Below are 13,504 nucleotides of genomic sequence, written 5' to 3'. Positions count from 1 at the left end.
TATATATTATGAGTCCCATCAAGCTCTGACTGTACCTGGTAGGGAATGTTCTGGAAAAGACTACAATTCCTAGTGCTCCATGTACACCTTCCAGATGTCACTGGGGGTTTAACAAACTCCATTTCAACAAACGCCGGAGGATCCCCACCCCCACCCCCCACTGGCACTAGGAAAAGCACATTACTTTGTAGTAGGAGTCGCCTCTGCACAGTGCACACTGCCGGGCATGGGGCAGGGGAGGCAGTATGGCTGAAGCTTTGCATGGGCCTAATAAAAATTTGTCAGGGAATCGCACTAAGGATTGATGGAAGCCACCACCAACTCCTAGGCCTTGCAATAAAGTACACAGCTTTAGACTTTGTTCCTAGGGGGCATAAGCATTTGGAGGGTTCTCTCCAAAGTGACAGATAGCAGAGTAATCCAGCCCAACCAAACACCTTCCTAGTTCTCCCAGTGGCTATCTCCCACCTGGGCTAGAAGAGGTGGACAAAGAGAGGGACATACAAACACACAACAAAGCAAATTAAGAGCTTATTCCCATATTATGGCATAAGTTCTAATTAGGGGTGTGCAAGAACAGTTCAAAATGAACCGGTCAACCACGGACTGGGCCGGTTCAAGCAGTTTGATCATGAACCAAACCGACCTTCAGGAAAGGGGCCCGGTCTATGATCGAACATGGTTTGAAGTAAACCACTTTGACACTTGAGTGGCATGGAGGGTGCCATTCTGGAGGGCTGTTGTCTGTTTTTCCCTTGCTGATCGGTATGCTGCAACTGCCTTCCAATTGGCTTGTGATCCCCTTTCTCCTGGTTGGTTTATCATTCGGAATCAGGTGCTGTCATGCTAACTCTGCCCCCGTTGGATGGGGGGGGCGTGCAAAAAGGAGGGAGTTTCAACTGTATTTATAGCCCAGATAGACACTGCCTGGCTGGCATCATTCTGCCTCTGGATATGGAGGAAGAGGAAGGAGCTGATGCCTTGCTGAATCACTGATCTGACTCATTGCAAAGCTACAGCTGAACCACTCTGGACTGCAGCAGACACTGCACTTCTGCTAAACCTGCAGCTGGAGACTGGAGAAAGAGTGACTTGTCTTATTTCTCTCTCATTTTTGTTTTTCTTTCCTGCTTTTTGTTTTCCTAAATTACTAGCTCTCCAGTTTCTTTAACTGGTTGCCATGGTTTTTTCTTCTGCTGCTGGTGGGTCAATCCCACCCTCACCACCTTTTCTGATTTTCTTGGGTGGCTGGGTGGCCCACACTGGCCCATCTGCCCTCCCACAGGCTATGAATGCCAGTATGTACTTGGCCTGATTGCCTGGAGCTCCTGTTCAGACAGACTCCAGCTGAAGATGCTGAAAGAAGAGGATGTTGGATTGGTGAACCTCCCCACAAACCCCCTTGGTTAGGTTAGAGTTCTTTCTTTTAAATAGGGCCTAGTTTGGGGAAAGGGATTTATGTAAGTAGACACTAGGACTGTGTAGGGCAGCAGAGTTAGGAGGGTAGGTTACACCACAGTCATCTCCTCACCCTCAATTCCCTTAGACTTACTCCATTGTTGTTTGCTCCTTGCTCAACAAAAGCCACCCCCTCACAAAAAATAATAATTAATAAAGCCTGCTTCTTTATTTGAGAGGATTTAATTTTTAAATTATGACCTACTGAGCCACATAAAATTCTAAAAATCATCTGATTGCCAAATTGTTTTACAGGTTGGATGGTAGGTACCTCCCATCATGCCCTACCACCCAACCCACTCTGGAGTCCCTAGGAGCTACCCATGGGGAACAGTGGGGTGGTTTGAGTTCTCTATGGGCAAACCACTCAAACCTATTTGAGTGGGTTTGTCAAACCAAATGGCCAGCCAATCATTTCAAACAAATCAGTTCACAAATCACGCAGTCCAGTTTGAATTTGAACCAAACAGCAGGAAATGGTCCGTGCACACCCCTAGTTCTAATAACCACTGCTTTTCAGCTACAGAATATTGGATCACCCATTATTCCATAAACTTTGGAAACTATTACAAAATTTTCTTTTTGCTTTCTTTTCCATGAGGCTAACATTTAGGCTTTCAATCAGTTAAATGTTTGTTTGCTGAGTTAATGAATATGCATATTTGTATATTATCAAAAGCTCAACATGGGTTCCTGAAATAATGAAGAACATGCTTAATACAAAGTACATGCAGAAAACCTTTAATACAATAAATGAAAGCAATCACTCACTTAAAAGGACAGGGCACTTTAATATTTTTATTTTAAAAATATACCACTTTACAAACAAATTTCATTTTAAAGGAGTGTACAATATAAACATTTAAAATTCAACAATATTAAAAGAAATAAGCTAACATCAGTACAATTATAACCTGGAACAGAATCCAGAAATAGCAGAGCACAAGGATCAGCTATTCAGTGACTGAAGGCTTGTTGAAAACAGAAAGATATTAACTTGTATTTGAAAAGAACAGCAGGAAAGGGGCCATATTTACCTATCAAAATAACGCACTTTCCTTTTTAATTAATGTTACAGAAAACATTCAAAACAGCCTCGAAATACAAATCATGGAATCCTTAACACTCACCCAACAAATTAAAATGTGCCCACTTCTTGACCAGTGTTCTCTCTAATTTTTTCATCTGTGTGTGGAATGAGTTTTCTTCTGGGTGACAGTATCAAGGCAGTGTGTGTGCACACATGCATTCAGAGTGGGGCCTTCCTGATTCAATTTGAGCGGGATCTAAAATTAAGTGTGTGGACATCAAAAAACTTGTGAGCGTGTGAACATGCACACACCTTAGAGGGAACAATGATTCTGACAGATTTTCTTTGAATCTAGGAACCAGTCCAAAAATTTAGGAGTGGACACCTGACAAAATTACCAGACTTAGTGATGGACATTGTGGAATGGGCTTCTCTTTATCCTCCTTACAAGCAACATACTTTGAACAGAAGCACTGCTGCCTGAGACAAATAAAGATTTTCTATAACAACTCTGCCTATGCATATCCTAGTCTAGGCACCACACATAAATTGCTAAGTGCCATGGCTCCCTGGTGCCTGGGATTTGTCAAGCCCTGACACATTGCCCTGCACACAAGAAAACATGCTGCAGATAGTCTCCTGCACACATAAGTGAAGGAAAGACACACATTTTTCCTTCAACAATTGTTCCTGAATTTCTCTGGAAAGTATGCAGTGCAATGCAGAAGAGTCTGTACAGTCTGTCCATGTGTTACAATAATTATATTACAAAGCAGCTGGATGTAAGCTTTAGTCTAGCTGGCAGATGCTGCAGAATTGACTGTGCTGATGTGGTTAACAAAACAGAAATGCCAGAAAGATCAGATTGGCAGGTATAGGTGGCTTTGCAACCCAAGTGAAATACACACCAGAGAGCAAATGTGGGAAACTACATAAGCCTCTCTGACATCCAGATAATTAACCTGCTTCCAAATAAAAGTAACAAAACAGTCAAACCATTGCTTAGCCATCTTAATAGTGGAAGTACTCCTCTCAGTGATTCAAGAGTGAATCTGTACAATTAATATGATGAGCAGTACCCCCCGCCCGCAATGATATATCTCATCATTTGCAAAATGATGGCATCTAAATTGTCCAGCCTTGAATCCGCACTTAACAGATGTTTCTGCTATTGAAAACATCAGCAGGAGAACTTCTGCACACTGCTGTTCCTGACTGCCAGAGCTCGGCCTCAGCAGCCACCAAGGAGGGAAGTACCACCGCAAGACAACAAGTATAAGGGCACAAGCCTCATTCATACATGTGCTCCCACTGCTCCTATTTTCTAGTCCCTGGTGAATCCCACTTTTTCCTTTCAATTTTTGCCTTTTAAAATATGTATTGGGGCAAGATGCTTGAGTTGCCAATCTCCAGGGCTCAGCTCTTTCCTCAAGAATGCTAACACTGTTGCATGGAGAATGGATTCATCTTGTCTCTAGTGTTTGGGGATCCCAACCTTGGGTACCCACATGTTGCTGGACCCAAGGTCGGGAACTTCTGCACTAGTGCACATGCATATGAAATGGCAGATGGCTGCCATGCAGTGGACAACAGCCTGCCATTTCACACATAGCAGCTGCTGGAAAATATTCTGAACTGTACTAAATTTGGTCAAAATTGGTCCCCACTTGCACCTCAAACATGCACATGTCCGCCATCTTGTATTGGAGTGGATAACATCATCACAAATAACAGCAACAAATATCTATATACTGCTTTTCAAGCAAAAATTCCAAAGCAGTTTACATGGAGAAATAATAAAGAAAGAAAGAAGCTGGATCCCTGTCCCCAAAGGGTTCACAATCTAAAAGGAAACATAAGATAGACACCAGCAACAATTACTGGAGATACTGTGCTGCGAGTGGATAGGGACAGTTACTCTCCCCCTGCTAAATAAAGAAAATCACTATATTAAAAATATGTCTTTGTCCAGTTAGCTGGGATATGCTATGGGTTAGCAGAGTCAACCATGCTATGGTGTCCATATGCGTCACTACAACTGTTCCAAAACTGGCTCAAATTGATTAGGCAGTTCATAAGCTAGCTCACTTGTGCCTCAGACATTCATATGTCCACCTCTTGAATTGGGGTGTGGATGACATCACAAACCACAGCACTGAGGTGTCCCTACAGGAGTCCAAATTGGTTCAACTCAGTTTGGGAATTGTGCGAACAGAGCTTAGCGAACAGGGATAACAGGGCATTGTAGTTTTGCTGAAAGTGTGTGGTTAAGCCTGAAACGAGTCCCCTTGATCACAAGGAGCCCAGTGGGAAGAGAAAGTAAGTACTGCTCCCTCCTTCATATTCTTGATAAAGGAAGTTTGAACAGTTAAATAGCTGACCAATACAGCTAAGACCCATCTTTCTAATAAACTATCTCTAAATACTGTAAACAGCCAACAAAACCAGTTATGAAGATAGAAAGCCAGCAGGCATTTCTCATGTATTTCAAAGTGTCACATGTATGACTATTTGCTCCATGGGCAGACATCCTGGGTGTGAGCTCAGTGCAAGGATCTCCTGGCTCTCAGGGAACAAGTTCATTCCCTCAAGACCAAGATAGTGGATCTGAAGAAGCTCAGAGAGATATAGAGGCATGCAGACGAGGCCTTCAGGTGGCATCACTCCAGGCATCCCACTCCAAGGCTAATAGCTCCTCTGCTGTCAGGGAGAATGAAGGTCTTGGCGAAGGAGAATATCAGTCTGAAGAAGAGGGAAATGCTCCCTTAGAAGGGACCCCTTCCATGGATGATGAACCCATATCCTCTCACACAGGGAATACTCCTCCGAGGGGGCCTCCTTGTAGTGAATAATTCAATCATTAGAGGTATAGAGAGATGGGTTTGTGAACCATGTGTTGACTGCACAGTGACTTGCCTGCCTGGTGTGAAGGTTGCAGACATCACATGTCGTCTAGCTATGCTGTTAAGCAGCACTGGGGAGAAGACAGCTGTCATAGTGCATGTCAGCACCAACGATGTGGGGAAATGTAGTCGGGAGGTCCTGGAAGCCAAATTTAGGCTGAGGTAGCATACTAAAGTCCAGGACCCACGTGCAGGTTCCACGTGCAGGTTCAGCAAGACAGGCGGAGCTGAGGGGTCTTGATGCATGGATGAGATGTTGGTGCCGGGAGGAGGGGTTTAGATTTGTTAGTCACTGAGATACATTTTGGGTCAAGCAAAGCCTGTACAAAAGGGACAGGCTGCACTTGAACCAAGATGGAACCAGACTGCTGGTGCCTAAAATAAAAAAAGGTAACAGAGCAGCTTCTAAAATGATGCCTGAGGAATAACCGACAGGAGCTGGACAGTATCCGGTTCGGCAAATGCCATCCCTTGAGGTACGAGGGGATAAAAGATTCAGATAAATAGAAGGGGACAGAGCAGAACCACATGAAGAGCAGACAGGAGTCTGTGCTAGCTGGTCAATGCCAAAAGAAAGACAGCATACACCAGATAACAGATTCAGCGTATAAGTGCTTATATGCCAATGCCAGAAGCCTCCGAGCCAAGATGGGCAAGCTGGAGTACTTGGTTGCTAACACAGAAATAGATATAGCGGGCATAACAGAAACATGGTGGGACAGTGAGAACCAGTGGGACACTGTTATCCCTGGGTATAAACTCTATAGAAAGACAGGGAGGGGCACCTTGGAGGTGGTGTAGCATTCCTATGCACACTTACCTGGGAGTAAATCTTAGTGAATTCACTTGAGCTCTTTTCTGAGTACAAACATACAATTATGTTTTCACTTTAACATAATCATATATGGAAGGTGGATAGCAAATGTATATGAGCATTATGTAGCATGCCAGTCTGGACATCTGTTTCAAGAAGATCTTATATATAATTGCTGCATTACAACCACACAGCTACAGACTGTAAAATACCTGAAGCTGGTTACATCTTAGGTTGCATATTATTTGTGTTAAGTCTATAAGGGAGACAATTTCTCTTATTTGTATAATGAGGCAACTCAATGTAAGATGATGCCCTAAAAGACAGAGGTTAAATACAAGTTATACCTGTATATTCCCCAAAGAAAGAGGACTCTGAATTCAAGATGACCCCCTATATTTAACAAGAAAGAGCTGGGGGAAACCTCATCTTGGATTTGGATCAATATGATATTTCCCTGCATTGTGAAAATCAGAAACAGAAATTCATTTGCACACACTGCCATTGCTTAATATGTGGACATATAATCTCATTATGATAGGTGAATCAAAAGCTCCCTTTTAGCTTATTTTTAGAAGCAAATAAAAATATGAAGAAAAATACCTGGCAAAAGCACAGAAAACATATCAGAAGCAACTCAAAAATAATAAAATGTATTCAACCCACAGGGAATTAAAAATCAGAGCAACATAAGACAGACTCATTCTATGAAGAGGAAGGACCTTTCCTGAAAAAGGCCAAGGAAATAAAGTGATAGAAATAACTATGCCGTTAACAAGCTCCTCCATGCCACAACTGGCAGGGTGACCCCTACATGTATTTTCCTACCCCTTCATATATTTTCATCAGCTATACTGTTCTTTTCACCTTCCAGAAGGAGAGACTAGATTGTTTTATTCTTTCATAGCCACAAGTAATTCACTTTAACAGATGACAGAATCACATCATGCACAAAACACTTGCGATATTAAGATTAAGCAGCTGATGGATATAATAAGTGTAACTGAGCTCTAATGCAGCTCCTGTGAATATTTTCGAGTTGTCATCTGTAGGAAGGGCCATTCCACACATGATGTGACAGTCAACTTGGGTTTGCACATGACAGGCAGTTGTAGTCATTCCTGGCTCTCTGCTGCCTGTATGTTACATGGGTTTCCAAACACATGCTTGACTCATTCACACATTAGGTTCTCAGAGGTATACACAGAGGATTCCATGGCTGTCTCCCTCTAAAGCTAAAACATTATCTGTGAGTCTTCATAGATTATAAATTTTAACTTTGATAATTCATGGAGCACTAGGCCAGAGCAGTGGGCAGCTATATCAAAATCTAGGCCTAAGAACAAAAGTAGTGGAAATCTGGAACCTGAAGTGTCTTAAATAATGCTTTGTTGACCAAACAAGGGCAGAAGGCCAGGTTCCTAGTATTTATAACAGCTCTAGACAATCCAGAGGCTTCGTACTGCCTGCCAATAACAGGGGCTGATATTTCACATCCCTATTCCTTTCTGTGCCTAAGCAAGCATCCATGGTCAAGACACAGCCCTAGGTAGCTCACCAAGCTGGCCCTGCCTAAAACCACGAGGGCCTTGATTCACACCCCAGAGTTCCAAACACTACATTAGAAGCCTAATGAAGCCAAGAAAGATTTCCCTTACCAAGGCCCAATTCAGATGAGTTCTGTGTCATGTGACAATGTGTTGCGACTCTGCAGGAGAGTGGTGGACATTTCACTGTCAGTATTCAGTCCCCACAAAAGCTGCAAAACAAACTGGAAAGGGATGGGACGCGGGTGGGGGAAGGTAGGGCAACAAATGAAAGAGCAGAGCTGAGAAGAAGCACTTTCAGTTCTACTCATTAGCAACCAGGAATTTTTGCATGATAATATTGTACCATTGAGCAGTTCTGAAGATGAGAATAAGGAAATGTTCTGAGTTTGGTTCTCGTGTGAATCTCGTTAATTCAGTGAGAATGCTACTGTGGGGGGCCAGATGGACACTTTTCCCTCTCAAGGAAACCCAAGTTAAACACAGACAAACAGTTATGTGACATTGTTTCCCGAGGAGGCTAAACAGTGTAATATAGCATATAGTTGTAGGGATGTGCATGAACCTGTTCAGAGGCACTTTTATGGGCCTCTGGACAGGTTCAAACACTGGGCAGTTCGAAGTGTTCAACAGTTGGGGCGAAGATAACTTTAGGGGCAGGGGAGGATGCACTTATCCCACCCCCGCTGCCTTTCCATCACTGGCGCTCACTGAAAAACCCGTCTGGTGGGGCAGCAGTGTACCTCCCTGGCACCCCATCCGCTCCTCAGACTGCAAGTGACAGGAAGTAGCGTGTCCGTGTTCACACACCATACTCGCTCGCACACACGTTGGGTATGCGTACAATGTGCAGGCTCATGCGCATATGCTACTTTCTGCATTTCCAGTCCTAGGAGCGGATAGGGTGGCAGGGAAGTGATTTCAATAAAGGTCTTTTAAGTTTCTCCTGAAGACATATTTCACTGAAGATTTTCCATCAACTTCACTGCTCTTCACCCTTATTTTCTACTCTTTCTTCCCACAGGTCACTAACAGTCTTTGAGCTCTCTTTCCATTTTGTACATTACTTGATGTCTTATTACTTGATCACTAGATGATTCTCAGCCAGCCAAATGTATGAACCATTCATTGACAAGTGTTGCATTTGAACTGGCTGTTATAAAAGTCCTATCTGTGCTATAGACACTTGAGGACATCATAAGTGAGGACTTGGATGTGTGAATGGGCCTTCACAAATCTAATATCAAACTCATCACCAGTGCTTTTCAAAGGGACAATCCACACATTCATCTGTGAAGCAAGTGTAGGACAGAGATATTAAGTTATATACAGGTGTACCATGATATTCACAGGGGTTCCATTCTGGGCTGCAGCTGCGGATATGAAAACCACAAATATGGAGAAATGGAACCTATGGGATCCTGGGGATTAGGTTCCGAGATGTCTGAAAATAGGCCGAAGATGGCTAAGAATCAGCCAGATTTCACCGGCAGGGGAAGCTTCTTGCCTTGCTCTGCTGCTCCACCTGAGTCATGCTGTGCCCCCAAATCGGCTGAAAATCAGTGTGTTTTCTCCCCCCCCCCCGCCTTTTTTTTAAACCAAGACAGGAGCCATTTTGTGGCTCCGTTGAAGAAAATGGCAGCCAGAAATGACATCCGCAGTAATCTCCAGGGACCTCCAACCCACAGATATGTGAGGTCGGCATGTTTTCCCCCCTCCCCCCCATATGCTGACGTTGGGTGTCTTTTTCTTGACCATGGATCCACGGATGTGATATCCGCAGATAATGAGGTCCACCTGTATGTACTAACCAGCCATCAAGGCACTTGACGTGTCACAGATTAAAAACATACATCATCAAGTTTGAAATAGTTGTACATAAGACATTTCACCACATCCAACTGTCATTGGCTCAGCCAACTGTAGCTCTTTCTTGTGTGCACACAGCCAAACAGATATATGTAGCCACATCAGAAGTAAGAGTATATATTTTTTATTTGAAACAAATTTTTCAAACATTATAAACTTTGGTTTCATGCTGGCCACTCTGTGTGCCTCCTGAAGCAGGAAGGAAGTGGGATACCCCTTACTAAAATAAATTTAAAAAATATTGCTGAAGTTGACCACAGGCATCTCTTCTGTTCTCTGAGAAAGAAGCAGCAGCACTGAAAACTATCAACAATCAAAGAACAATGTTGAGCCATGAGCTGAACTTAAGGAGTGGATCCTATTAACTGCTAACTGGGCAAAGAGGCACCTTTTACTGTGGTGATTCTCTTTATTTAGCAGGGGGAGAGTAACTGGCCCTATCCACCCCCAACACAGTATTTCCAGTGACTGTTGCTGGTGTGTGTCTTAAGTTTCTTTTTAGAATGTGAGCCCTTTGGGGACAGGGAGCCATCTTATTTGTTTGTTAATTCTCTTTGTAAACCGCCCTGAGCCATTTTTGGAAGGGCGGTATAGAAATTGAATTATTATTATTAATTATTATTATTACTAACTAGGCAATGAGGCGCCTGTTAAAGTGGCCCTTCTTTTATACTTAACAACTGGCCCTGTTCAATCCAAGCACAGCTTTCTTCCAGGGGCTCTTACTGGTGTCTCTCTTGAGTTTCTTCTTAGACTAGGAGACCTCTGGGGACAAGGAACCACCTTATTATTATTATACGTAAGCATCTCAGAGAATAAAGAGTATATAAATAGTTGTAGTAAAGTAGCCAGCTAATGACGCAGCAGGGGAATAACTTAACAAGCCAGAGGTTGCCGGTTCGAATCCCCACTGGTATGTTTCCCAGACTATGGGACTATATGTTTCCCATATTATGGGAAATACCTATATCGGGCAGCAGCAATATAGGAAAGATGCTGAAAGGCATCATCTCATACTGTGCAGGAGATGGCAATGGTAAACCCTTCCTGTATTCTACCAAAGACAACCACAGGGCTCTGTGGTCGCCAGGAATCGAGACTGACTCAACGGCACACTTTACCTTTAGTAGTGGTAAAAGTAGAAAACTAAATAATGGGCAAACACCATACAAGCCCTGCCCCACCAATGCCACACTCATTTACTGTTCAGTGGATACTAAACAGAACTTTAAAGACAGCTTATTAAAGGTGTTAACAGTATGGCGAGAAGAGATAACAGATGGCACATTTACACTTCAGACAAGGCTGCAATCCTACACACATGTTGAACACGTGTGTTCCCACTTCCAAGTAAATACACTTACAACTGGACTTTTAAAACAGTTAAGCAATCATTCCCTCTCCCCAGCGAACTATAGTCCTATGAAGAGGATTCTTATAAAGTCCTATGAAGTCACATGGAGGGTGCTGAAAATTGAGAGTTCTTAGCACCCTTAACCAAATACATATAGCCAGGATTTCTTTGGGATAAGCCATGGAAGTTAAGCTGCTGTAAAACCAACATTAAATTTGAAATATATCCCTTTTATTTTTTTTCATGCAGGACTTAAGCTAACTTCTGTACCCTTCAAGTCTGTAAAGCAAACATACATTGGCTAGAACATCCATTTCATTTTAACTGGAGTCTTCATCATTATAATCAACATGCTATAACAACTATATGGAATAAACAGATTGGTACTTGGATGTTGTGTGAAAATGCCCTTAGGGCAGTACAGCTGTTTCAAAACGGTGCCATTATAAAACAACTGTATTGGCTACCAGTCTGTTTCCCATCACTAAAAGGACATGAAATCTCACATGAAAAGACCCAAGTATTAAGATGCTATGGGTGTCCCCAGCATTGGAAGTGAGGTACATGGTGACCGGGGATAGGGCCTTTTCAATGATGATATTCTGGCTCTGGAATGCTCACCCCATGTGCCAAGCATCAGAAGTAAGACCCCAAATACAATGGAGTTTATTCCTAGATGCAATGCACTGAAGTCTCACAGTTGCTCTGCTAGTGTGTGTGTGTGTGTGTGATAGTTTATTGCTGTTATTGTATTTAATTGCAAACCACTCCGGAAGTCTTCAGACTAAATAGTGAGGAACCAAATAACTGCAGTAAACAAATATCTCCTACTCAATCCAGTTTAAGCATCGTGGCTTTGCTTTCCCCAAGGACTCCTGGGATTTTTGGTTTTGCAGGGGGAAGCGAGGCTTTACTGTTGGGAGAGCGCTAGGCCCTCCTAGAACTACACCTTCCAGAGAACTCCTTGCGGACAGATAACATAAGAACAGCCCGGCTGGAGCAGGCTCAAGGCCCAGCTAGTCCAGCATCCCTTTTCACACAGTGGCCCACCAGAGGCCATCAGCCTCTGCAGTGCAGACATGCCCTTGAGTTTTAGTTCTCTCACTTGTGTTCTGCAGGGCCTTTTGCCGACAGCCCCTCTGTTCGTCTGGGAGAGGTGCCAATGTTAAATGAAGTCCTGAGCCTAGTGAAGAGGCACCAAGGCCCAAGACTAGCCTAGCAGGGTCCCTCGCAAAACACAGCAGCAGGCCCTTAGGGACAGGGGACACCTACACAAAATGGTGGCGTATCTGTCCAAATATTGGCTAGTACCTCATCCCTCAGCGCACACACACACACCATTTCTCCCCAGCACTTTCCCATGCTGCCAATAAGGCTTTGAGGGGCTGATGACTTGTTTTCCCTCCCCATCAGTGGGGGAAATTCTTGGCTCCCTCGATCTACGAAGCCAGAAATCAACCTCTCCCCCCGACCCGCCCTCCGCGACAGAACCCTTCGTCCGGAAGGGGGACAGATGCTGCAGGATGATGCCCCAGGTAGAAGAAAACGGGGGCTGCCTGGGCTGGGCATCTCTGGCCAAAACAAGCGGGCAGGCAGGCCTCCTCCTCCTCCTCCTCCTGCAAGCCGCAGCTGCGCCAGGGCGTCCCCTCCCTGCAGAGCCTGCTGCCTCCCACCATCCTAGAAGCACTGCAAAGATCGCCACACAGGATCAAAAAGAAGCCGCCGCTCCCGTGAGCCGCCGCTACACGGTCTTAGGATGGATCAAGGGAGGGGGTCGTCCTCCTACCGAGGAACACAACCGATTCGATCACCGCCCGAGAGCCGCTGCCAGCAACCTACCGCCTGCCTCTCCCTTCATGGCGTGATTGGATCGGGATGCTCTTAGCTTATTTGTGGCGCTGTTCTTGGGTTGGGGGTTTGTTTGCTTTGAGTTGTCCTCCCCGTGTCGTCGGTGAGCAGAGAGGGCGTGACCCGGAGGGGGGAGGAGGAAGCAACGGCGCCGGCGGTGGGGAGACAGCAGCGAACGGTGCGAGGCGAGCAGGTCCCTTCTTGCTTGCTCGTTCGTTCGCTGGCGCTGCAGCCTCCCAGTCGCCCAGCAACAGCTGTTCCCGGCGAGCATCCACCGGCGCACAGAAAGCGAGAGAGAACGCGCGGACAGACGGTACGCGCAGGACTGAATCCACGGCGGGGCATTCACACGAGCTCCCGGTTAGCTCCCCGCACAGCTCGATCCTAAGCGGCTTTACTCAGAAGCCCCGCAGAGCTCGGTGGAGCTTCTTCCTCCCAAGTAAGCAGTCAAAATGCACACTTCCACCCCCAACCACCTGACTAACCATTAACCATATCCCTTTTTGTTTTAGTTTGACTTTTGTAAACCGCCTTGAGATGCATTATGAAAGGCGCTATAAACGTTGAACAAACCATCAATCAAATATCCCTCGTTTTAAACAGAAATTACTAACAGCAAGCATTTGTATTGCACTTTCAAGTGCTAAAAGTGCATCACATACACTACTGGTTACTATCCTC

At 44.6% G+C, this 13,504-nt stretch overlaps 1 protein-coding gene across 3 annotated transcripts in view; it reads right to left on the bottom strand.

The window, feature by feature from the left end:
* Positions 1-13,249, bottom strand: part of NALCN (sodium leak channel, non-selective) — a 378,362-nt gene extending 365,113 nt beyond the window's left edge. For all 3 annotated transcript variants that reach the window (XM_053305984.1, XM_053305985.1, XM_053305986.1), the window contains exon 1: positions 12,815-13,249. The gene's annotated coding sequence lies outside the window, so the exon portion shown is untranslated. The remainder of the gene's footprint in view (positions 1-12,814) is intronic.
* Between the last annotated feature and the right edge of the window lie 255 nt (positions 13,250-13,504).

Source organism: Hemicordylus capensis, chromosome 3 (genome assembly GCF_027244095.1).
Source record: "Hemicordylus capensis ecotype Gifberg chromosome 3, rHemCap1.1.pri, whole genome shotgun sequence".
In the NCBI taxonomy this organism is placed as follows: Eukaryota; Metazoa; Chordata; class Lepidosauria; order Squamata; family Cordylidae; genus Hemicordylus; species Hemicordylus capensis.
The sequence above is the reverse complement of the archived record's forward strand: the minus strand, read 5'-3'. Positions and strand labels throughout refer to the sequence as shown.